Source organism: Corapipo altera, unplaced genomic scaffold (genome assembly GCF_003945725.1).
Source record: "Corapipo altera isolate COAL_440 unplaced genomic scaffold, ASM394572v1 2b, whole genome shotgun sequence".
In the NCBI taxonomy this organism is placed as follows: domain Eukaryota; kingdom Metazoa; phylum Chordata; class Aves; order Passeriformes; family Pipridae; genus Corapipo; species Corapipo altera.
In genome coordinates this window covers 33,979,463-34,002,408 of record NW_020884874.1, presented here as the reverse complement: position 1 = coordinate 34,002,408, position 22,946 = coordinate 33,979,463, and the positions used below count along the sequence as shown (strand labels likewise).

The following is a 22,946-nucleotide window of genomic DNA, read 5'->3' as shown; positions in this document are numbered from 1 at the left end:
CCTCTGTGTGGGAAGAAGCAAATGGGATATCACCAGGGAAATGCTACGCGATGGAGTGGGGGAGGGTAAAATAGAAAAATAAGGTTGATGTGAAGAAGAGTAGACAGGAGCTTAGGGACATGGCACAACAACAAAATACCTCAGTCTGTGGCATGGTTCCATTTTTCTCTCATAAATCTTGTACTGCTCACACGGTTCTCAGCAGCATCATCTTGCCTCTAGAGAATGCAAGCACCTGCACCATCTGTCAGCTTCGACCTCAGAGGCAGGGCATCCCTGGCTGGTAACTCAGTGCGGGTGTTCATTGATTTAAAACCATAGAATAATCAGTGCTTTTCCCCCTTGCTGCTTTTGACAGAACTGTAAAGGTTTGCTTCTCTTCGCTGCTCAGGATCCTTCAAACGTTGGCTTTAAAAATGAGAGGAGAACAGGCATGGATGGAATTACCGCCACTGATTTTAAGTTTCTTCCTTTAGCCCTCAATGTCTGACAAGACACTGTCAGTGCCATAAGGTATTATTGTTGTGTTTCTTCGCTCTGGGCACTGTTGCTGCCTCATACTTGGAGAGTGAGGGCTGCGAGGTGGGTGCCAAGGCTACCTTCCACTCTTCTCAACACAGCGGGTGCCACAGGCCTTTCTGCAGAGTGGGAACCACCAGGATTATGCATGTTTGCTCGTGTCCTTGGTAACAATGTATTACTTACAATGAAAGCGAGATTCTTCCCACTTCAAGCAATTTGCCTCTTGAGCTGTGCTTTGGTGTTTAACCAGTGAGATGGATTTTGCAAATAAGCTGGAGGAGGAAGTAGTGGTGCTTTATGCGTATGTTTTTGTGTTTTGTTGTTGTTGTTTTCTTTTAACAAAACAAAGCTTCTTTTAAAATGTCAGTCATTTTTATTGTACTGCCATTTTGCTTGCTGTCACATCTGCCTCATTTTACTGCTTATTAGATATATATTAGCTATTCACTGACTTTCAAAGTCAATCACTGGCATTCTTGAGATTTCACAGCAATGAATTGTACTAGTGAGAGAGAGAAGCAATGTTGTGCAGGAATAATGTCAGTAATGCCAGATATTTCTGCAAGTTGGTAACTGTTTTCTTTGCAGGTGTTAGTCTTCTGCAAACAAGAAAGTTGTGGTCTGACTTTATCTCAAATAGCTCTTGTGAGGGACAAGTGAATGTGCATGTTAACTGTTTCGTGTTGTCTTTGACTTCTGGTGTGGGAGTTTGAACCACCTCAGAAGTGTTCCCACAAAAGCTGTGGCCTGTATGATTTGGCATGAGAGGATGCTTTCTGAAATGGCTGTTTCTTGGAATGACACTTAGAAATTTGGTGAGCCCAGAAAAGTATCAGGCTTTAGCCAGAGTTGGATGCTGAGCCATTGATAATTTAGAATAAACCAAGAAAAAACATCTCGCAGATAGAATACACTAATGTGGGATTTTTCTGTATCTGGTACATGAATACTTTAGTTCCTCAAGCCAGATATGAGGTCACAGGTTAGTGCAGGAGAAAGAGCTGACCTGTTTTACACTCCTGCCACTAAACAACCCATTCCAACCCAGATCTCAAATATGAGAGCACGTGCTTATCCTCAACCTGCATGTTGTACTTGCCTGGAATACTTGCTTAAAGAGGGTCTGACAAATAGCTTGTTCAATCAGGTAGTGCATCTCTTCCAGATTAGTTTTAGTGAGACGTTTTTAAAAACCTCTTTTTTTTTGGTCTGTGCTCTTAAGAAATGCTTTGATTCTTTTATATCCCGGCACAATCCTGCATGTTTTTAGATGTGCAACAGACGCTCAACCAATTAACATAGTTAACTTCTTTGTATCAAAACTTTGGGCGAGTCTTGCATATCTGTGAGTCATCAGAGCTGTTGTACTGCCACAGGCCATCTGTTCAGACCTGCAAGTGTTGCCCGTGTCCTGCAGGTCGTGAGTCACACTTGCCTACCTAGTATGGATGTCCCTGATACACTAACTGCATGACGCATGGTGCAAGAAGCCTTGCATTTCATCAGGATTTATAGATTGTTTAGGATGACATTTTTGTGGTTTGCTGGTGCAGCTTGTAGAATTTTGGCTGTCCAGTTCTGTTCTGTACAGCAGAAGAGTGTGTCTGCTGAGTGTTAACTTGTCAGTATGTATGCACAACTTCCACTCCAGTTTACTGGAGATGGCTGAGAACCAGAAGGTTCTTGGCATTTAAATATGTGTAGTGTGGAGAAGTGTGTTATTACAGCCAGCTATATTCTAGCTTCATTCTGGTTATTGGCTGCAGTTAGCCCCAAGTTTCATACCAAGGGGCAGCAGCCCAGGAACATGTATTGAGTCAGTTACTCAAAGCCTTAAAAATACGGTACTCACGCTAGTTCCTTATATATTGAAGTAGAGTGTTAGCCTATATTATTGCTTCTTAGCAGCAAAATGAAAAGTACTTATGAATTAAATGCTCAATTACATGCTCAAATAGATGCTTGAATTGCACGTGTTTTAGCAGGGTCTGAATTATATATAGGCAAAGACAAAGCAGAAGGTAGCCATTGCCACAATTGTACAGCCTCTCTTTTTTTTTTTTTTTTTTTTGGCACTGATTTATCTTTGTACAGAATAACCACAGAAGGGGAGTATCAAACATGGCAAAGAGAAGAGGATAAATGGCAAATGAGCATTTAGTGAGGATGATGAGGAAGGTACGATGAAGCAAGCCCTGATGGATCAGGTCATGCCATTATGGCAGGTTACCTGGTAACCAACAGTACTGAATTTCAGGATTTCTGATCAAGTAGCAAGGAAATGGTTCTCTTGCCCAAGGACTAGAACTCCCTGCTTAGTACCCGGCTGCCAAGAGAGTTTCTATGTGGCTTAGTTTAGCTAGTAAGAGAACGGATTCTGGCATCAGTTGTGGTTACTCTACTGGTATGTTCAATTAATTTGTTTATTTTTAGTCTTTGTTTATGTCTGTGCAGGCAAGAGAAAAATTTGACTATATAGCCTAAAATGCTGAAAGCATATAGACTAAGGGAAATTAGATTTTTAGGTGTGGTATTTTGCTGTTCCTTTGCTTCAGTGCTCATTGTTTTCAACAATGAGCAGGTGAGAGTCTACAGATGAAGGCTGGTAAGGAGTTCTTTGGTGTATTTCAGTATAGGAATATATATCACCTGTGTGTCACATTAGAGTTGACCTTGATTAACCTAGACATTAGAGGGATGGTATTCAACAGTATTTACTTGCATAATAGCATATGCGAATATGTGCTATGTCAGAGGACACTTTTTAAAAAAGCTTTTGTAGTGAGCATTGTGGCATACTCTCAATATTTTCTTATGGTTAGTGCTCAGCTTCAGTGTTTACTTCATCAGGGTGCAGTTTGACACATATAGGTCTCAGCTCATGCCTTGCTAATAACTACAAGAAATGTGCTTTTTCTTCAAGTACCATCATGTCATTTGCAGGACAGTGGCATGCAGTAATATGACAGCTATAATTCTGTAGTTCCAGAGACAGTAATTGTATGCAGTTGAAAAGACACCAGGTATTCAAACTTCTTAGCAGTGCCTCTTGAGATAGACAAGGGGTAATGGTTGGAAACTGAAGGGCAGTCAATTTAGATTAGATATAAGGAAGAAGTTTTTGAGAAGGAGCGTGGTGAAACACTGAAACAGCTTGCCCAGAGAGGTGGTGGATGCCTCATCCCTGGAAACATTCAAGGTCAGGCTGGAGAGGACTCTGAACAACCTGAGCTAATTGAAGATGTCCCTTCTCATTGCAATGAGATTGGATGAAATGTCCCACCCCAAACAATTCTAAGATTCTACAATTCTGTTGGAAGCTTGAATGTACTTTTCTTTCAGAAAGCTGATTCCTATGGCTTTTCTTTTCCTCCTTTTACTATTTCTCTGATCCCACATCTCTGTTTGGCATATTATGCAGCTGAAGTCACTTCTCTGTACATTAAGGCAGCTAATGGTCCAAACTCCCAGAGACTCGGGCAGCATGTAGGAACAAGCTGTAGGCATCACTCAAATCCCCTTGTAGAGAGTGCGGGTCCCAGGCAGGCGGATGCCGGGGCTCAGGGGAGGCGGGCGGGCGCTAAAGGACACTCAGGTCAATGTTGCCATCTACTGGGGCCAGGCAGGAGTTGCCAGTTGCGTACAGCTGGAAAACTCTGCTGCCCTCTGGTATTTGTAGTCCCGAGTTGGAAAGTGTGCAGGTAATCGCACATGCCAGCAGCTAAAAAATAAAAGCCTCCTGCCCAGGTTCTTTCAAGGTGAGTTTAGAGAAAAGAGGCTTCTAGAAACTGAGAAAGGAAAAGTGTTCTTGGACTAAATCTGCTGGTGCTTTCCCCTTTCCCCAGGGAAAAAAGCCACCACCAGTATGGACATTTCCTTCAAGCAATTACTACTGGCCTGTACTTTACGATACTTGTAAACTATTCTGTACAGGATGGTTTTGCTCATATTCGTTGCTCTGTACACTGAACGTCTCAATTTCCAAATTAGTCAACTGGTACTTGCATCAAATAAAAGTGTTAGTATTTTTTGCTCCTAAGAGGCCTGTAGCACTATGAGGAAAGTTTTGCCTTATCTTCTTTGTTGCATTAATTAGTTTCTTTTAACTATGTAATGCAGGTAGATTTGTTAGGTATATATCAGAGCAGTCTGTCTCTTCAGTTTTAAGGACACAATAAAACAAGTATGTGAAATGACATTTCAAAGGGCTTATTATTTAAACAGTTTCAACTTGCTAAACAACTTGAGTCCCTTCAGCTTTTCCTTTTATTTTCCTTCTATCCAGGATATGTATACGTATGTTGATTAAAAGATGAAAAATACATATATTTAACAACAAAAAAAAAAATCTGTCATGGGTAAATTAGTGATACACCTACAGCCCTACCTTCCTCCCCCTGTGCCAGCTTAAAATGTGCTAAGATTTTTACAGCCAGATAACTGCTATTTATGACTGCTACCAGGACTTGCTGAATAGGGAAGTTCAAAGACAGAGAATTCAAATCTCAACGTCTGATTTTTACCATCAAACAAAATTTTGAACAGCAAAAGAAGGAAAAAAGTGTGAAGTTTAAGAGGCAGGAGGATGTTGGGCAGAAGGGATAGCCAATATTTGTGTATTAAATTCTTTTAATTACGGGAAGAAATTTGTTTTCAGAAATACTTTATTTATATTTTCCTTTGAATGTTTTCTTGGTGCAGGAAAGGATTTTCTATCTCCAGTTCAGCTAAAATGGGCCAATTGTCACTGAGGACTGGAATTATTAAGGTGCAGCTTTGGCATAGATGTATATATCTTTGAACAATTCATGAATTATAATAGTAACAACTCAGCAGGTTTAAAAGGAGTAAATAATGACTATACATGAAACACAATAAAAGCAAAATATATCAGGCAAAAGGAAGGCAGTTTACAACAGTAACTACAAGAGTAATTATTTTTTCCAGTGATAGGTGCAAAGATATGAGAGATATTAAAACCACTTTTCTAGTTATGCAGTCACTGAAAAAATAACCTAGTAAGAAGTGTGATGTTCTGTTTTCTTGATTTACTTTGATATATGAAGAAATTCTGAAATAAATAATATAAACAAAATACAATCTTTTAGTAACACACTGAATTAAACTGCTGTAACTAGAAACTGCAGACAACCGAGCAATCTCCAAACAGTTTTTATGGCTTGCAATTCACCAAATGCCAATCGTGGAAATCTCCTTCCTGTCTGTCACTCAGGTTGCTAACAGTGACAGTCTTTTACGGACTCTTACTCTTTGCAGTTGATATTCTTTCTTTTCCTCAGAAGAGGAGAAAGGCTTTCCAAAATTTTCATGGGTGAAGCATGCCGTATTTTCAGGAAGCACTGGGGAACAATCCTGCCTGGAGTGAAATAGCACATTTATTTCGGTGATATGCCAGTCTGCAAAATCCCTGTGGACATCAATGTCTAAATGTTACAGGTTGTAGGTTTGATCTGTCAGCTTGGCTGCACAACAGCTTTATTACTCGATAGGGATTCTCCCCCTTCCCCCCCCCCCATGCATTAAGGTTTTTGCTCCTGATGGTATTATTTTGTCTAGCTATGAGTTTCCACATGCTGTCTTGGACTGTTATTGCCCAGCTTGTGATTCTGTTTTTACAAAATTTTGTTAAGCTGGCTTGCTAACAGAAATACAGTCAGAGCAGTAAGCTGAATTTTGTTCATTTACAACTAGCCTGCAGGCAGAAACAGTTCTTGTCCTCTCTCTCATGTGCTGTGGCTTCTGTCAGTTCAAGGATTTTGTGCTGAGGTACCCTGTTGCCCCTTAGCAAAGTTTTCCCTGGGGTATTCTCATTTCTTTACACTACTTATTCCTCCAGCAGAGCCAGTGAAGACATGAATGTGTTGGCCTCTGAAATAGATGCCACAAATCAGTCTAGCACTTCTTTCTAATTTTAATGAAGATGAGCTACTAGTTGTAATTTCTTGAATCTCTCAGTTAAGTTGTAGAGACCGTAAACCTTAAAGCAACAAACATCCCCAAATCCTGCACTTTGAAGTGAGTAGGAGCTCCTGGATCATCAGCACTTTTCAGAAACAGGCTGCTTAACTAGGTGTCTGAAGCCATTACAGTCTTTTTTCTTTCTGAAAACTTTGGTCTCAATGTTTGAGAAAATATATAACAAAAAGTTTGCACAGTGTTAGCAGTACCTCTCTGAACAGCCTCATACAAATCCGGTGGATACTAGCATCCAAACTCAGCACTCCTGTGCCAAGCCGAGCATTTGGCTTGAAGATTCGTTACAGTTATTGTAAGATTTTGTTTGGTGGGATGTATTTTGGGATTTTGTTTGCTTTCAATTTCTTATTAATGAAAATTCTGAAAACCAAACCAAGAAAACCTAACCCAAATGTCAGACTTGTTGTGGGTTTTTGTTTTGTTTTTCTTTTTCTTTTGTTTGTTTGAGTTTTTTTAAGTTTCTTCTATCAAGACTTTTCATTCCCTATCTTACATTGTTTGCTTTCAAAACTTACTTGGATATGGGATGGAATGGGATATCCTAAACAATTGCTGCAACATTTGCTAAAACGTTTCTTTGCAGAGTATAGCACAACTAAATGTATGCAATGTATTATGTTCTTATTCTTGCTTCCTCATTTCTGTCTTTAACTGAAAATTTAGTTTAACTCCGTAGTCTCCATGGATGAATAACGAGTTAATCAAGCTGTGTGCTGTCACTTGGAGACTCTTTTAAAAGAACTAGTACAGTTTTCCCAGTATATAAACTATATAAGGAATATACTGAAACATAGATTTAAAAAATAGACCAGTTTCTGATAAATTCTTTATTTAGTCAATTAGGAAGGAAGGGGAAGAAACATGAAGGTGGTACCATGACTTATCATCTATTATGGAAGATATCATGGGACAAGTGTTTACATTTTACCTCAGACTAAAGTCTTCAGCCTGTGTTGGCTGACTCTTGAGGGCTGACTCATCCTGCCAGCAGCCTTCAGCAGCCGGGCTTGTTGGACTAACAGTCTGCATGGCGTGAGACTCGTGTTTTAATGGCACAGCTACACTTCTACCACAGCACTTTGTAATCTCATTGTGGGCAGGTGCTCATAATTTGTATTGGGGGTTATTCTGTCTGAATAATCTTGTACTAAGCCTTTGGGGGGCTCACAGATGCCCAAGCACTGTGAAGAAGTAGGTAAGAGCTGAACTAACTGAATGGAGGAGGCAAGGGGAAGTATGCTGGGAAGTGTGGTGCTTCACTTTGCTTGTAACTCTGCAGCATTATTTGTGTATTGGGTCTTTGACAGGCTGCAGCAGCACCATCAGCAATCTGATTTCCCCCATTGCAACCATATGATCTAGACCTTTACTAGGTGGTGACGCTTTTTGTGTTTTGTGGTGCTGAGTCCCTCAGGGTGGCAGCTCTCCTCTCCAGAGGTCCCAGCGTGATGATACTTGTGTCATAGCAATTGCAGCCAGAGAGAGCAATGAGAATATGTGAGAGAACCCATGCTGCAGACACCATGGTCATTGAAAAAGGAGGGGAAGGTGGTGCTCCAGATGCTGGAGCCGAGATTCCCCTGCAGGTTGTGATGCAGGGTACTCCTCTGCACCCCACAGAGACCTATGGTGGAGCAGAGATCTGCAGCCTGTGGATGACCCCATGTAACAGCAGGTGGACGCCTGAAGGAGGCTGAAGGCTTGTGAGAAGCCCATGCTGGAGTAGGATCCTGGCAGGATCCTACCCTTGGGGAAAGAGCAGGTTTGCTGGCAGGACTTGTGACCCTGTGGGGGACCCATGCTGGAGAAGCCTGTTCCTGAAGGACTGCACCCATGGAAGGGACCCACACTGGAGCATGATCATGAAGATCTGCACCCCATGAGAAGGACTTGCCTTGGAGGAGTTCATAGAGTTCACCTGTGGAAGGGATCCATGCTGGATCAGGGGAAGAGTGTGAGGAGTCCTCCCCCTGAGAAAGAAGGAGTGGTAAAAAAATTGAACTAATTTCCCCAAGTCAAGTCTGGTTTTCCATGACAATAACAGGTGAGTGATTTTTCCCTGTCCTTATCCTGACTCATGAGACTTCATTGTATTTTCTCTCCCCTGACCTGAGGAGAGGAGTGATAGGGTGGCTTCAGTGGGCACTTGGCATCCAGCCAGGGTCAAACCAAGTGAACCAAAACAGATGTATGATACTTCAGATATGCTCTCTCATCTTTCTTATGCTTTGGCTTTCCCTCCCAGTTCACAGGATGTCTGTTGTTGCTCATATCTTCAGAGAAGCCTGGTCCTGACAGAGTGGGAATTGAAAAATCAAAGGAATGACAGTCTGACAGTCAATGTAGGGCAAGAGAGACAAAGTTCATCACCTATCATTGGCAAACCTCACAGTGATCAGCAAAGCATGGTTAATATCTACGGGATACTTGATAATAGATAGATTTAGGATTTGGTTTTTTGTTTGAATGTTAGATTGAAGCCTCTTTGAAAAGCAAAATTGAATAAAAATCAAAGAAAGAAAGAGGTCTCCAAACAGAGGGTGCTTGAATTTGTAAATAATGAAGAACATTTCCACTTCTTTTCTCCAGGATTTAAAATCTAGACATTGCATAAATTATCTTTTTATATCCTGATGACATCTGTCTTCTGAAATATGGACAGAAAAAAACCCACCCAGATCAAATAAGCCAAGTTGTTGTAACTTGTGGGGTTTTGTCTGTTTTTGTCTTTGTCTGTCTGTCTGTCTTTCTCTCTGTCTGTCTGTCTTTGTCTCTTTCCTTGAGACTGAGGATGCTTTTAGGCAGAGGGTCATAAAGACTGTACTGGTTTCAAAAGGTAGTCCTTGAACAAGGGAGAAAAGATGGCTTTGGAGCATTATCTGAATGCTTCTCAAAGTGATGGAGGACAGCTGCCCAGGTTCTGCAGGCACATGTGCTCTTCACATCTTACAGCTTACAGTACAGAACGCAACCAGTAGTGTATTTATATGTATTTGTATGTTGCACCACCATTTTGTATGTGTATATATCTATATCTATATGCAGCATGTGTAACAACACAATAGACTGAGCTCTGGTTTATGGCTTGCATTTTGTGAAGACTTAAAGGTTCCTCTCTCGACACTGGCTTTTTAGGTCACATAGCCAGAAAAATGAAGTAGATTTGCAAGAGATAATAGTAATTACTTGTCTTATTGCTACTCTTTCAGTATAACCAGACACACAAGCATCAGGGCCCAGGCTTCAATATACTATGACCGTCCTCTAGAGTTGTCCTCCTCCCTCTGCAAGCGAATCTGATGCCTGAAGCTCTGGACCTTCCTACTTGGCCTTCTCAAGGCTAGGCTTCCAGCAAGAGGAGGGTGAGAGACTCCTCTCCAGCACAGAGATCATGTGAGCAGATGAGATTTACGAAAGAACATCTTAAGTGTATAAACTGTTGTGCTGTAGTGACTGCTGTAGTGTGAGGAACAACCCCTTTGGAGCAGTGCGGGGTGCCTCATTTCAGAATGTGCTTGGATACTTTTATGAGTCCTTTGAAGCCAGTTACATGGACACAAGGGCATTTTGAATAATTTACAAAGCAGTCATGAGACATCGTGTGGCACTTTGCTTCTCCTTTTTTTGTTCTCTTGAGGAGAAGGTCAAGTGAACAGATGAAACTTCCCATGCAGAAACGACAGGAAAGGTGATGGAAATCCCATTTAGTCAACATTCAAATTAATAAACTACTTTGTAATTTCAGAACTATATTAATTTATTTCACATTAAAAATAGAAAGTCTGCAAGAGTTTCTTCTTTCTGACAGAGTAACTGATGACTGACAATTGTCCAGTTTTTTCTGTTGACTGCTGAGATGATTGTCAGTACAGCCTTGAGCTGATAGAAAGAAATTTAAAGCTGAGAACCTTCTTAGGATAGAAGATATTTCACACAGTTTTACTAGCAGCTGCATATGTACATGCTGGGCAAATGACCAGACTGGAAATAAGAATATATATTGAAAAAATATAATATAAAATGCCTAAGCCATGTAGATGTTTTTTAAACAATAACAAAAATCCTTGTTATGATTTTTTTAGAGTTGCATTAAAACAACAGTTGATAAAAGGGGGAAGCTTCTGTGTCAACAAGCTTAGAACAATCACACTTTTCCAGGATTTTTGTTTCAAATTCAAATGGAAATCACTTGCTCATTGTTGTTTTGGTGGGGGGTTTTTGGTTGTTGCTGTTGTTTGTTTGTTTGTTTTTAAATTCTGTTTCGCATGCAATTTTTAAGCAAAAGGCCTTTTTTTTAAGTGTCTGATGATGAAAGAAAAGTTGTCCTAATCTCTCTCTGAAATATGGAAAAAAAAAAAAGTTGAAATGACGAAAACCAAATTTGTTTGGGGGAGAAGGTGTATGGAAGACTTGTTTGAATGTGTAGTTAAATTAATTCTTAGGATATGTGGCACCAGATATACTAGATGTAATTTTTGGATTTTTTTTTTAATGGTAGCTGCAAATTAGGACAAATGTATGGTTGAGATTAGTCTTACTTACTAGTTCTTATTACTCTTTATATCACTTTTATAAATTTTTCAGGTGTTTAAAAAACCTAAAAGATTTAACTTTGAAATGTCTCTGACGTTTACAACTAGATAGGATCTCTCAAAATTTTCTATGAGATGCAGCAAGCTGTTTAAATACGTGCTACCAGTTTCTGTGCTTTTGATATCAGGATTGTTTTCATGACCTAGTAATTTACGGAGGTTTGCAACTCAGTGGCCTTATTTTGCATGTAAGATTACCAGTGAAGAGCAAAAGCTGCTCCTAGTTACTCTAAAAGGCTTGGCTTCTATTTCAATCTTTTGAAGGTTACTTTAACCGAGGAACACTCCAACAAAAGCAGCAGCCTAACTTTGCAAGACGTTTCCGTCTGAACTTGTAATAAAAAGTATGTAGTCCGATTCACTCCCTGGGCAAGAGGGAAATAAATCTCCTGCTTAAGACAGCCATTATATCTGGTGCCACATATCGGGTTGTCTCTACAGCTCCCTGTTAAAATAGAGTTGTAGGCTTATTAGCATCCTATTAATATGTGCATAAAATGTAGTCTGTCTGAGCCCAAATACACAAGCTTAGAAATCAAAGAGAAATCCTTCACACCTTTTGCTGGCTTCATCCTGAACTTTTATTTAGCTCAAAACAACTTCCTTAGGAGAATTTCCTCTTCTAAAGGAAACACTTTTCTCTATACTTAACAGGGGAATACTGCATTGAATTATTTTTGGAGTGACGCAGTCACCATTGGGAGAGAATTGCTTTAATCGTGACATATGAATCTTAATTTTGTCTTGTGTAAAGTATCAATCAATTTGAAAAGCATTGACTCATCTCGAGCTTTCTTTCTTTATAGGTAAAGGTTAGGGAAATGTCGAGTAGAGAGTATTTTCACTTATTTTATCAAAAGCTTATGAAGAAAGAACTACAAAGGCTGCACTGTGTTACAAGTTTTGTTTTATTTGTATGAACAATAGTAGCATAATTCTATCTGAATTCTTTAGGGCTTTATATATACTACAAAATTACCTCTAAAATTACCTCGGATTGGTTTAATACTGACTTAGATACTGCAGTGGAAAAACTTTGTCTTAAACAGTCATCGTAATTTAGGATTTGTTCTGTTTAGCTTACATTAGTAAGCATTAGATTTAGGCTGAAGTAATATAAGTCACTATTAAACTGAAACGAGACTCTTGCACAAGTTTAAAATTCAGCGTTTGAGTGTTTTCTAAACCAGTGCAGCTTGGTGCTCAGACAGAGACTGTTCTAGTTGTAAAGTCAAGTAGACTGCAGTCTCATGCTAGTTAAGCACTGTCCTTTTTCCAGGCAGATAGAGAAACTCCCTGATAATTTTCTCAGGCAGAAAAGAAAAAAAAGATTCCCTAATACAGTACTGACTTTTATATTCACACAGTAGTTTGGAAATTTGATAAATAAGTATTTGTCAGCTTATACACATCTCTGATAATATCTTTCCCTGCACTAGTAGTCAGACTATCATTTGACTATTACTGGCTTTTAACTTGTGTTGTTTTGGGAGCCATTGGCAACTGGCTGTGGAAAAGTGCATTTCCTAACTCTTCTCTGTCCAAGCTGGCTCAAAAAGTTACACCTGAGAGTCTGGCCTGGGCTCCAGAATAATTTGAATAAGTTATCAGGAATTGTGGCACTTTGTGCATGGGAGAAGGATGCAGAGAATAAGGTGTAAGTGTTGGATGGTAATCTTATTCAAGGTGGCATTTCTATAAAGCAAGATGAGAGCTGCACTTGGGGAGGGAATTGGATAGATCCTTGCATACGCTGTTTTGTCTGATGCCTAGCAAAGTTCTCATATGTGCCTTATGAATTGTGAGGAATTGTTTAAATAAAGTTGGGCAATTCTGTTAAAGCTTGAGGATTGAGAAAATTTCATTTGGCAATGGAAGCTGAAGTGCTTTTAAAATCAAACCAGCTATTTGTGTCCTTTAAATAAATCTAATTTTACAGTTCAGACAGTTTCCAATAGCTTTATGTTGTTCAAACCACCAAAAGTCTGTATTTTGTTCTCCAAGATTTTTTTTCCCCCAAAATATTTTCCCCTTTATTTTCCTGCATTGCAGTTGCCAGTGAAAGTGTCCCCTGAATTGCTTGCTGGTAACTGTCCTGCAGAACTGGCACCAGCAACCTCCAAGCAAGCTCTTCCCACACTCATGTGCCAATAGGTCTGGAAAAGGTACTGTATCCAATTATTGTTGTTGACAAGATTTGTAAAAGTATGCTAATACTTCTTTTTACAGGAGTTCCTTGCATACTGTTGCTCAAAGCTTCCACAACATTATTTCCCATTGCATGGTAATGTCAAATAAATACATGGGTGACTGGAAAATGCAGACTTCCACTGCTGGAGGCTGCACGCACGAAATGGTTGAACTTTTGTAGCCTTGTCAACTCTGTTATGGGGGCCTCTAAGTCTAAAAAGAATCAACAGCTCAAATTTTCTTCTCTTCCAGTATTTTAAGCTCATTTAAAGTCTGATTTCCACAATAAGTCATATACATGAATTTAACGCAAATATGAAAATAAAATTAAATTTAAAAAATAAAACCCAACAATTCTTTTCTGCCCAAGATCTTTTGGTGGAGGAGACCATATCTGTAGAAATTAATAGATCCGCTCAGCTTTTTTTGTTGTAAAGGCCTGTAGATGTCTAACTGGACTCATGTTCATTTGCAGGCAAGTCTGCATGGCCATAGTGTGCCTTGGAGTGTTTTGGGTACACAGAAGGAAAACAGCAGTGGTGATGAAAATAAGCATATTTAAATAAGTAACTGGGGTTGCTGAGAATCTTCAAATCAGCTTTATCCCTACCATTTAAACCTGGAAGTACTTGAGATACATCGAAATGTCAATATTTATGTAGCAAAAGTCTTTAGCACTGATTACCTCAAATCTGCAGCACTTTTAAGTCAGCCTCCGGTTGTCCGCCCTTGGTACTTGTCAGCTCACGTCATGAAGTGAGGCTGAGGTCAGATGGATGGATGGATGTAGGATATGCTTCACCTTGTGAGTGCCAGCTGCTAGCGGGTATTTTGGCCCACAGATCCAGGTTAGAGGTTGCTCAAAGTAAAAAACCCAAAGTGGATGCTGGGTCCTCAGTACTGTCCTGCATTCTGCAGGTTCAGCTTTCTCTGTGTGGTGCTAATGTAAGTGTGACCAGAGATGTGCACCCAGATTCTGTTAATTTAATTAGTCTTAATGTGTCTGTAGTGCATCTTAGGAGGTGTGAAACTCTTGGTCCTTGTTATTTGTACTGATGAAGTCTGTAAAAATGTATTAGCACTTAAAATCTTTACCTTGGATATGTAATTCCTTGGTATGCTAGCAGATAATCACTCATTTTTAATATTGACAGCTATATATTTTGAGCAAATAAAATAACCTAAAGACTGCAGGGCTGGTTGTGCCAGTCTGTGTTAAAAAATGAAGGTCTGCAGGAGCAAAGGATGGTAATTTTGGACTTTTTTCTCAGCTGCTTTCTTCAGAAGAAAAAATTTTGGGGAGCATTGAAGAGAAAGGGGGGAAAATTGACTGTAGGGGAAACTGAGAGCTGGATCGTGGTCTAGTGGAGAACCTGCACCGTTTCTCTGTTGAATTTAGCAGGTATGAGGAGAGCCCCCACCAAGTATGTCTGCAGTGAAGCAAGGCATTTAAATATGTGCTTTAATGCTTCAAATCTGCCACCTTTCTGAACCCAAATCTCATAGTTGCTGCGTGGGAACATACACATGTAATGGGTTATGGAGAGTAGAAGCAAGTGGACTTATACAATGTAGGCACTGCTTTGCTCTGCTCATTGCCTGCAGATGTCCAGGCTATGCCTGTCTGCTGTCTGTGAGCCAGCATCATTGGAAACTGGGGCTGTAAAACTGTAGTGTGTGACCTGTTGATCTCCATGGTGTCTCCTGGTGTTTCTCTTTTATGGTCCTTTTACACCTCTCTAGCCTTCCCAGTGCTTCCATTACTGGAATGCAGCACCAGACTCTGGAATAAGACAGGTGAAATGGTTGTAAACTAACAAGGAAATGAAAGCTTTTGCTATTCTCCTCACCCATTTTGGATTTCAGGAAGATTGTTAGCATGACAGTATTGTAGTTATATTTAAAGGAACACAAAATATGAATCACTATATGTAGGGCGGTGTTTCAGTTGTGACTGTGACAGTTACTTATTAACACCTGAATATCAATATAGTGCTGGTAAAGTATCTGTGAATTGTATCAACCAGCCACAGTGATGCAAAGAAGGGCAAATCTTATGTCTACATTTTACTTGATTTGTGAGATCAGGATCTGACATCTAGAATTTGACATGAGAAGGGAAAATCTGAAAGGGGGTGACAGTAGGAAATGAGCAGAGCAAAACATTTTTGAGTTTAGTTTATCCAGGGCTTTTGATGTAACCTGTTGTTTTTTCCATGCAGGGAGAAACTGGGCACCCAGTGACTGAAATTACATATGTTACTAGTACAAGCCTGAAATTTCAATTTCTTTAACAGTTAGCCTTGCAAGAATGCCAAGTGTGAATTTCATGAAAGTATTAAATATTGCTCCCTATTTAATGTAAATATTAGTGGTTTAAAAGAACTTGCAAACTGTACCCATTTGGTCTGAGCAGTTTTTTGTTCTGAGATTTTTGTTTGTGTGGAATTACGTACATTTATAGGTAGTAAACACTCACATTTACTATACTTAGCTGGCAGGGAGAAATAGTGCTATTGGTTTTAGTAGTGGAAGAGGTATCACTGAGAGATACTACTAAAAATAGCTGTTCCTACTGTTTGCATGAATATTGTGCAAAACTTAAACAGAACCTTGAACTCCTGGAGAACAACAGATGTGGAAAAACTATTGTCTCTAATTGACACTGTGGTGTCAGATGAACAGAAGCAGTGAGCTGAACAAGTTCTTCCTCTGGGTTAAGCTGCATTTCTGATCTCTTGGGTGATGCTGTGTTCCCACCCTTCCCTTTGGCTAGCACTGAACAATCTGTGCTTTACTTGGTAACATGCTCCAATAAATGTTTCAGATTTTTCTTATATGTCTGTCATATTTAAATGGCTATCAGGTTTGCAACAAATAATTTCTTACCATTTGGAATGTGAATCTAATTTTCTTGGGAAAAATACAACAGTGTGAACCTTATGTCTTTAGGAAAACTCACAAAACGTACCCAAATCTCTGACTATAATAGATTCAGTGATCTAGAGTTTGAATGATAGAGAGTCTAAGATGATTATTTTTTTTCCATGGGAAATTTTAATTTTTACTTTCTTCATGAGCCTAGATATAATGTGATTTTTCACAAGTGTGTGAATCATTATAATCCTGCCTGATCTTGTAGCATGGGATTCCTCTTAACCTTAGCTGCTAAAAGTTAAGTATCTCTCCTAAGCTAGTAATCTAGGAAGTAATTTCCCACCCTCCCCCCACCTCCCCCAGCAGACAGCGATGCCAGAGTGATTCATCTCACCTGTTTTACTCACCTATCCTAGAATGGGATAAATGGCAATCTGGAGACGCTTATCTCTCTTGCTTGACTACAGAAGGAGTCTCGATGACTGGCTTGGACAAGCCACCTGATTTCTAGGTGGCTATAGAGCAGGGAGACTACTTCTTTTGATCTCAGTGTATAAGATGTAGTTTTCGAAGATGTTTTCTTAGTGCTGAAAGGATTGCTTATATATATGCGCACACTCGTACAAATAATACCTTTCTTATTACTTGGTGTTTTGTGTATGGATTTGTGTACACTTTAATGATCAGTACTTAAATGTATAATTTTGTGTCCCAAATTTCTCTCAGAGAAGTAGCAAGATGAAATGTATGTATGCGGATAAGTTACGCAGGCACAACAACTCCCTTCACACAGAGGAACAGGGAAGGTCTTACTGTAATTGAGTGAAACTCCTACCAGTTTGGTACCTGAGAAAGGCCAATCTAGGCTGATATCAAATGGAAGAAATAAACCTTATTCTGAAAAATTAGTAAATGTCCACAATAGTTCTATCCTTTTTAGCTGTGGAGGAGGATATTTGAGTTCACATGTATTCATGGAGTGGCACCTCAGCAGAGTCCACTCAATTCAATTCTCTGATAAGTCTAGGTCTATGGAAAAGAGCAAGCTGGTTGGGGAAACTTGGGTTTCTCTAGCTGTAGTTTTTCTGTATTGCTGAGGAACATCAGTGCCTGAATTGTTTTGGTACACTAACTTCTGTGAAGCAGTTCTCCTGTCCCCGCATGCCAGGAAACAGTAATGCAGACTCTTCCGCACTTGGTTCCCTGCTGAGCTGAGAGGAACCACACAGGTACTGAATTTCTCAACTTTGGTGGCTGCATGGTCTCCTTGAAGTGCTGAGCTGCAAAGCAACAGCAGTGAGAACTTAGTGCTGCCACAGTACTCGGTGGGTCCTAGACACTTCTTGTGGCATGAGCACTGGACAGGTGAGCCATGGGTACACACAGGGACTGTGGGTATTTTTGTCAATTATCCTTCTGGTTTCTAGGCTGCCAGTATCTGGGAATGATAAGGATACTTCTATACCACACGCTTGTATGACAGTACCAAGACACATGTCAGAAGGCTTAAGGCATATAGCTGGTTATTGTTCAAAACTCATTGGATAGATGCTCTGAGAATTCTGTTGCAGAGTTTATCCTGGTCACAGATGATTTTCAGTGCAGGTTGGGGGGCCTGTTGCATGCAGAGGCTGCACAGCTCTCTCATGCTGCTGGATGAGCAGGATTTGGGTGTTTCAGTGAGAACTGTCAATAAAGGCAGCGGAGGGAGCAAGGGGATGGATAACTGGGCATACCTTTGCCAAAAGCCAGTGAGGATTTAACATATAGTACTATTGGAAACTAACTCATCTGCTATGTTTGATTTTTTTGAAATGGCAGAAATGGGAAAAAAATTATTAAAAATTAAGGAAAATCAAAGAGAGACATGGAGAGCTCTGAATTAGCGCCCTCGTGGTCTGCGTTCCTTGTTGTCTTGCAATGCCAAAAGCACTGAGAAACTATAGGTCTTCAACTGATGATATTTTGTTTAACTTTCATCTAGCAGTGATGATGGAAGCAGAAATGGCATGTGTGAGAGCACCCTGGCTGTGGGTGGTTGATGAGATAAGGTTAATTTAGTGAAGTTAAGTGGACTGTTTCACCCATATTGTGTTATGTCATTACACACGCTGGAAAGAGCTCTCAGTTCTCTAGGCTAGACTCTGACTTTCCTGTGTTTTTTGCAGTGCTACAGTGCTGCGAAAATACTTGATTGTGGAAAAACAGCGGCAGGTTGTGAAGTTTTGGGTTGGGAGATTGCAACCAGCTTTTTTATTTTGTATCTTACAATCTCAGTGCAAAAGTGAGAATCTTATTTTGTGTCACATTTCAATAAAACTCTGTACTTCCTCAGGGAAGATGTGAGGTTCGGCCTATAAGGCACTTTAAAAGGTTGGGTAATTTATTGAGGTTCTTCATATAGTAGATACAAAATATCTCACAGTTGGCATAAGGATCTCAAAATTGCATATATTTCATACCATGTTTTTGGCTGAAGTAGAGTATATTTTTGTCACTTTTTTAATTGTTGAAGACCTTGACTTAATTTAAAGAACAATATCCTTTTCAGTCTGTTCTACCAGAAAGGTTGTGATTAGAAAAAATAGTGTTCTTGTTGCAAAAATCTGAGAATTCACATATATTTTCTCTGTGAATCCATTTTCCTGACATAAGCCGTTGAGTTTTGCATTGTCCTCCAAAAGAGAAGTTGAAAAGGAGTGAGAGAGAGAAACAAAGAGGAAAAGGATCACAGAATCTCAATTTTACTTTCTTTCCTGAAGAGTATTCTCTTTGGACAGACAGTAATTGTAGTTTCTAATGACACAAACTTGAAGGGAAACAGAAGAAGACTACAAACAGGTTTATGGGCCTATCAGCAGGAATATGTGGCTACAAATTGCTGAGTAAATGAAACAGCCTGTTGTTTCCTAAGCCTGAGTTTGTAAGTGTTATGCCAAAGTATTTGAGGAGGAGCTAGAGCACCAGGCGGTGTAAAGGATACCTGCTGGGCCCTAATTGGTGCCCACTGTTGTTAATGGCTTCCTGTGGCTGAATGTTTACTTGTCATTTGTTTTGTGCTTTGTTTCCCAGCTACTGGAAGGAAAAAAAATACTGACCAAAACTTTATTTTACTTTTAAGTGGACATCCCTGGACATCAAGTGCCATGCTGCAAATTGTCTCATAACACTAAGTACCTTGAGACTATTCCTCAGTCCTCTTATTAGCTGTTAGGCTTCAAAAGTTAAATTTGCTTTAAATATTCTTTTTGAATTCAAAAAATTGCCTGATTTTTTTTTTCAATGTATTTTTATTATATATGTAATAGGTATTATATAACTAAGAAAATTATGCAATATAAATGTCTGGACTTTTTCTGCTGCAAGTTTTTGTATGATTTAACGTTTTAAAAATACCTCAGAGAATATCAGTCTATTTTTAGGCACCTGTTTTCCTGAAATGTCCATTTCTCTCGTAAGTCTCATTTTTTGTGAGATACTTGTGAGTGGTCCATGAAAGATGAAAAAGAAAGAAAACTTGCATGCTCAGAGCTTCCCTGCAAAAGACTTCTCTTCCTGTATATGATGCAGTTGTTTTCTGGGGATTTTTTTCTCTCCCAGTCTGAAGGGATTAAAAAGAAAACTAACCAGGTCAATGTTTCAGACCCTTTGCTTACCCTGTCCTTGGTTTCTCTAACAAGACAACCTGTTATTACCAGTTGTGGTGTGAACACCACCCTGCTGGGAAAAAGGAGTGAAACCGCTATTTTTAACTAGACCACCAAATAGTTTGTGGTGAATAACCCTGTACACACATTGCTGATGAAGAAGGAATTAGAACTAGTAAAAACATCCTAATCCTATAATCTTAAATCATCTGCTTCTCCTACACTGGGTTGTGGAGGTTTGTTTGTTTGGGGGTTTTTTTTGAGTGATACCAAGAGAGATTTAGTTTCAGTAATCCTAGACTTCAGATAATAACACAGACTTCAGATAAAAAATACCTATATCTCAATTTAGCAACTAATTCTTACTCCAAGAATTTTTAGATATTTGTCCTTTGTTCACAGGGACATACAGCTTGATATACAGAAATATAATATAGTTGCAAAGAACTGGATCAGTTTGTGATAAGGCTATGTTTGAGAGCCAGTTCTATAGCAGTAATATGTTAGATTTCAGACAGCGTCCTCAGAGGCAGACCAGACAATGTGAGAGAAGATTTTCCTGAAGTACAGAGCATTTTGTCTGGGGACATAAATCTAATTTCTTGATTACCACTGCCTGTTGTTTCAGCTCTGTTTCACATACATATCTCTTCCATATGCGTTTGGCTCATGCACCTTGCGAATGCACTGTCCACAGAGTATTCTCATACTATTTTCTTGCCACTCTATGTAACATCGACTGGAGTTCTTCTTTATCAGGTATGGAGTTTGGAAGCTACTAAAATCTGAAGGAAACTTTACCCAGTGTAGAAGACCATGATTTAGATATGGAGTTCCAAATATTTAATCTGTGCTTAACTGGGTACTGGAGAGAGGGAAGGAAAATGGGCTCAAAATTGCCTGTAACATGTAGCCAGGCAGGTTTTCACTTTGTAGACTGATCTCAGGAAAAAAACTCTAACTAATGTGGGAGCCTTTTTCTGTAATTTCTAAAGGACCTTGATAGATAAAAATAAAGAGGCATTTAAGCTGCTTTCACCTGAGTAGGACAATGGTGATCAAAAAACAGCAGAGGGAAGAATAAACAGATTTGCCCCATCTTCAAGGGGAAGCAGTGTATTTGAGAGTATCCTTATTCCTAATTATGTCTCTAACACATCTTCTGGCAGGTAGCAAGGTATTTGTTATCTTTGATTTATTCTTGTTATTGAGTATTAAATAATATAGTATTTTTATGTAACCTTTCTCTCTCAGGTTGGAAGACTAAACTCTAGAACCAACAGGACTATGAAGACTTTTGTATGCTGGTTCCACTGAGCTGTCATAATTGACAGCTCAAATAAAAACCTGAGGATATAAGATTGAAAATTTGGTTTCTTACACACCTGGTCATAGCTGAATATTTAAGCAGTTTAGCTGGATGGGGAGGGGGGAAGAAAAGCCCCAAACCAAAAACTGACTGCAAAAAGTGACAGCAAGAAGGCAGCAAGAAAAAAAAGCCAGATCTTTAAGTGATATAGGAGTGTGTAACTTGTTAAAACCAATTATTCTGTTCTCATTTGGGTCACCTGAGAATTGAGTCCAGTAATATGGTATTATCCCTTTAGAGTATTTCTTCTGTTTATCACATTTTTGCTGCTTGTTAAACAAAAAACATCCCAGTCTCTAGAAAAAGGAAGTCTAAAGTGTATTTCAAATAGACATATGAAATTCCAAAATCCAAAGTAAACTTTCAATTATTTTAATTAAAAAAGAAGCCTCTGTGCCACAATATGTAGACAGTCTGATTAATTTGCCCAACATGTTTTGAACGAGTGGTTTTTGTGATTGACCATACTACAGCATTGAACTGATTATTCAAGTGCATTAATCTTTGGGTTAGAATGAGACATATCTTGATTTCGGTGTTCATAATTTAGGTATCACTTGCTCATTTTGATCCCCCCCAATAGTAATAAGGAGATCATGTTCTCAGTCTTTATCTTGCTTCTTTCTTAACCTTTCCCTATCTATTTTATACCCTTACGTTGGTTTATACCTTAATTTTTACCACAATCTTGGAAATATGGACTTGGTTTACTGCAGCTATTCCATTAATCTGAACTTGAGTGTTATATCAAAGTTACCAGATCTATGAATTAAGGGAAAAGAGTATTAGTCAATTAAAACTATTCCTTTGATTTCTTTAGAGGTGTCTCAATCTCCATCAGTAGGTCTGGAGCATAAAATACTCAGCACTTATGCTTTGCTTATGGTATAAAATGTCTTACACAAATCTATGAGTACTATGATGCTAAGAAATTTTTAAAATTCTAGAGATAAATGCTAGTCTAGAAACTGAGTGTTAGAAAGATGTTGAAATGGAACCATTTTTATTCCTCTCATAAGCTTGCAGTAAAATTTTGATTATGGATTTTCTTCGAGGTTACAGTGATTTCTACCAAAAGTTTGCCTTCTGGTACCCTTGTAAGGACCATTATGGAACAACTGGCCACAATTTCTCTAAATGGAGGTTGTGAACAGCTGAAAAAAGTGAGCAATTTGTATTATAGTTAAACAAAACACTTGTGCTTTCAAACAGTGCTACTTAGACCGGTATCATGCCACCCAAAGTCATTCCTCTCTGTGTCTAAGCTGTGCTTGGAACAGGAAGATAGGGGGGATAGCTACCATGAGCCAGTCTGCTATGGCAGACCCACTGCCTCAGTCCTTGTTGAGGACCTGCCTCCATGCTTCAAACGCTTATACAAGCAAAATAATTCTTTTGGTGATAGATGTTCCCTGAAAAAAATAAGTTCTTCCATTAGAACAGCATTTTTGCCTATCGAGCTGTGGCTTCATTGTGGTTTTGCTAGAGTAAAATTCCACCCATGGTGGTGGAATTGCTCCCTGCCTTCCCTGCGGTATTCTTTAGTCAGACAGCTGCCTGGCAAGGTTTAAAATTTGGACCTAGATTTAGAAACATGCTCACCCAGTTTCTTAGTTATTTGTAACTTCTCAGTTGTGAAGAATGAGGAATAACACCCCTGTGTTTTTCTTGGTGGGCTTGGGGTGACCCTTTCATTTCACTGTAAGTTTGACAGTGAACTCATGTACACCTGCATAGCATGGGAATGACAGT

At 39.3% G+C, this 22,946-nt stretch overlaps 1 long non-coding RNA gene across 1 annotated transcript in view; it reads left to right on the top strand.

The window, feature by feature from the left end:
- Window positions 1-22,946, top strand: part of LOC113942988 — a 53,892-nt gene that overhangs the window by 3,775 nt on the left and 27,171 nt on the right. The window contains exon 2 of the long non-coding RNA XR_003526141.1: window positions 13,164-13,276. This is a non-coding gene — a long non-coding RNA (uncharacterized LOC113942988). The remainder of the gene's footprint in view (window positions 1-13,163; window positions 13,277-22,946) is intronic.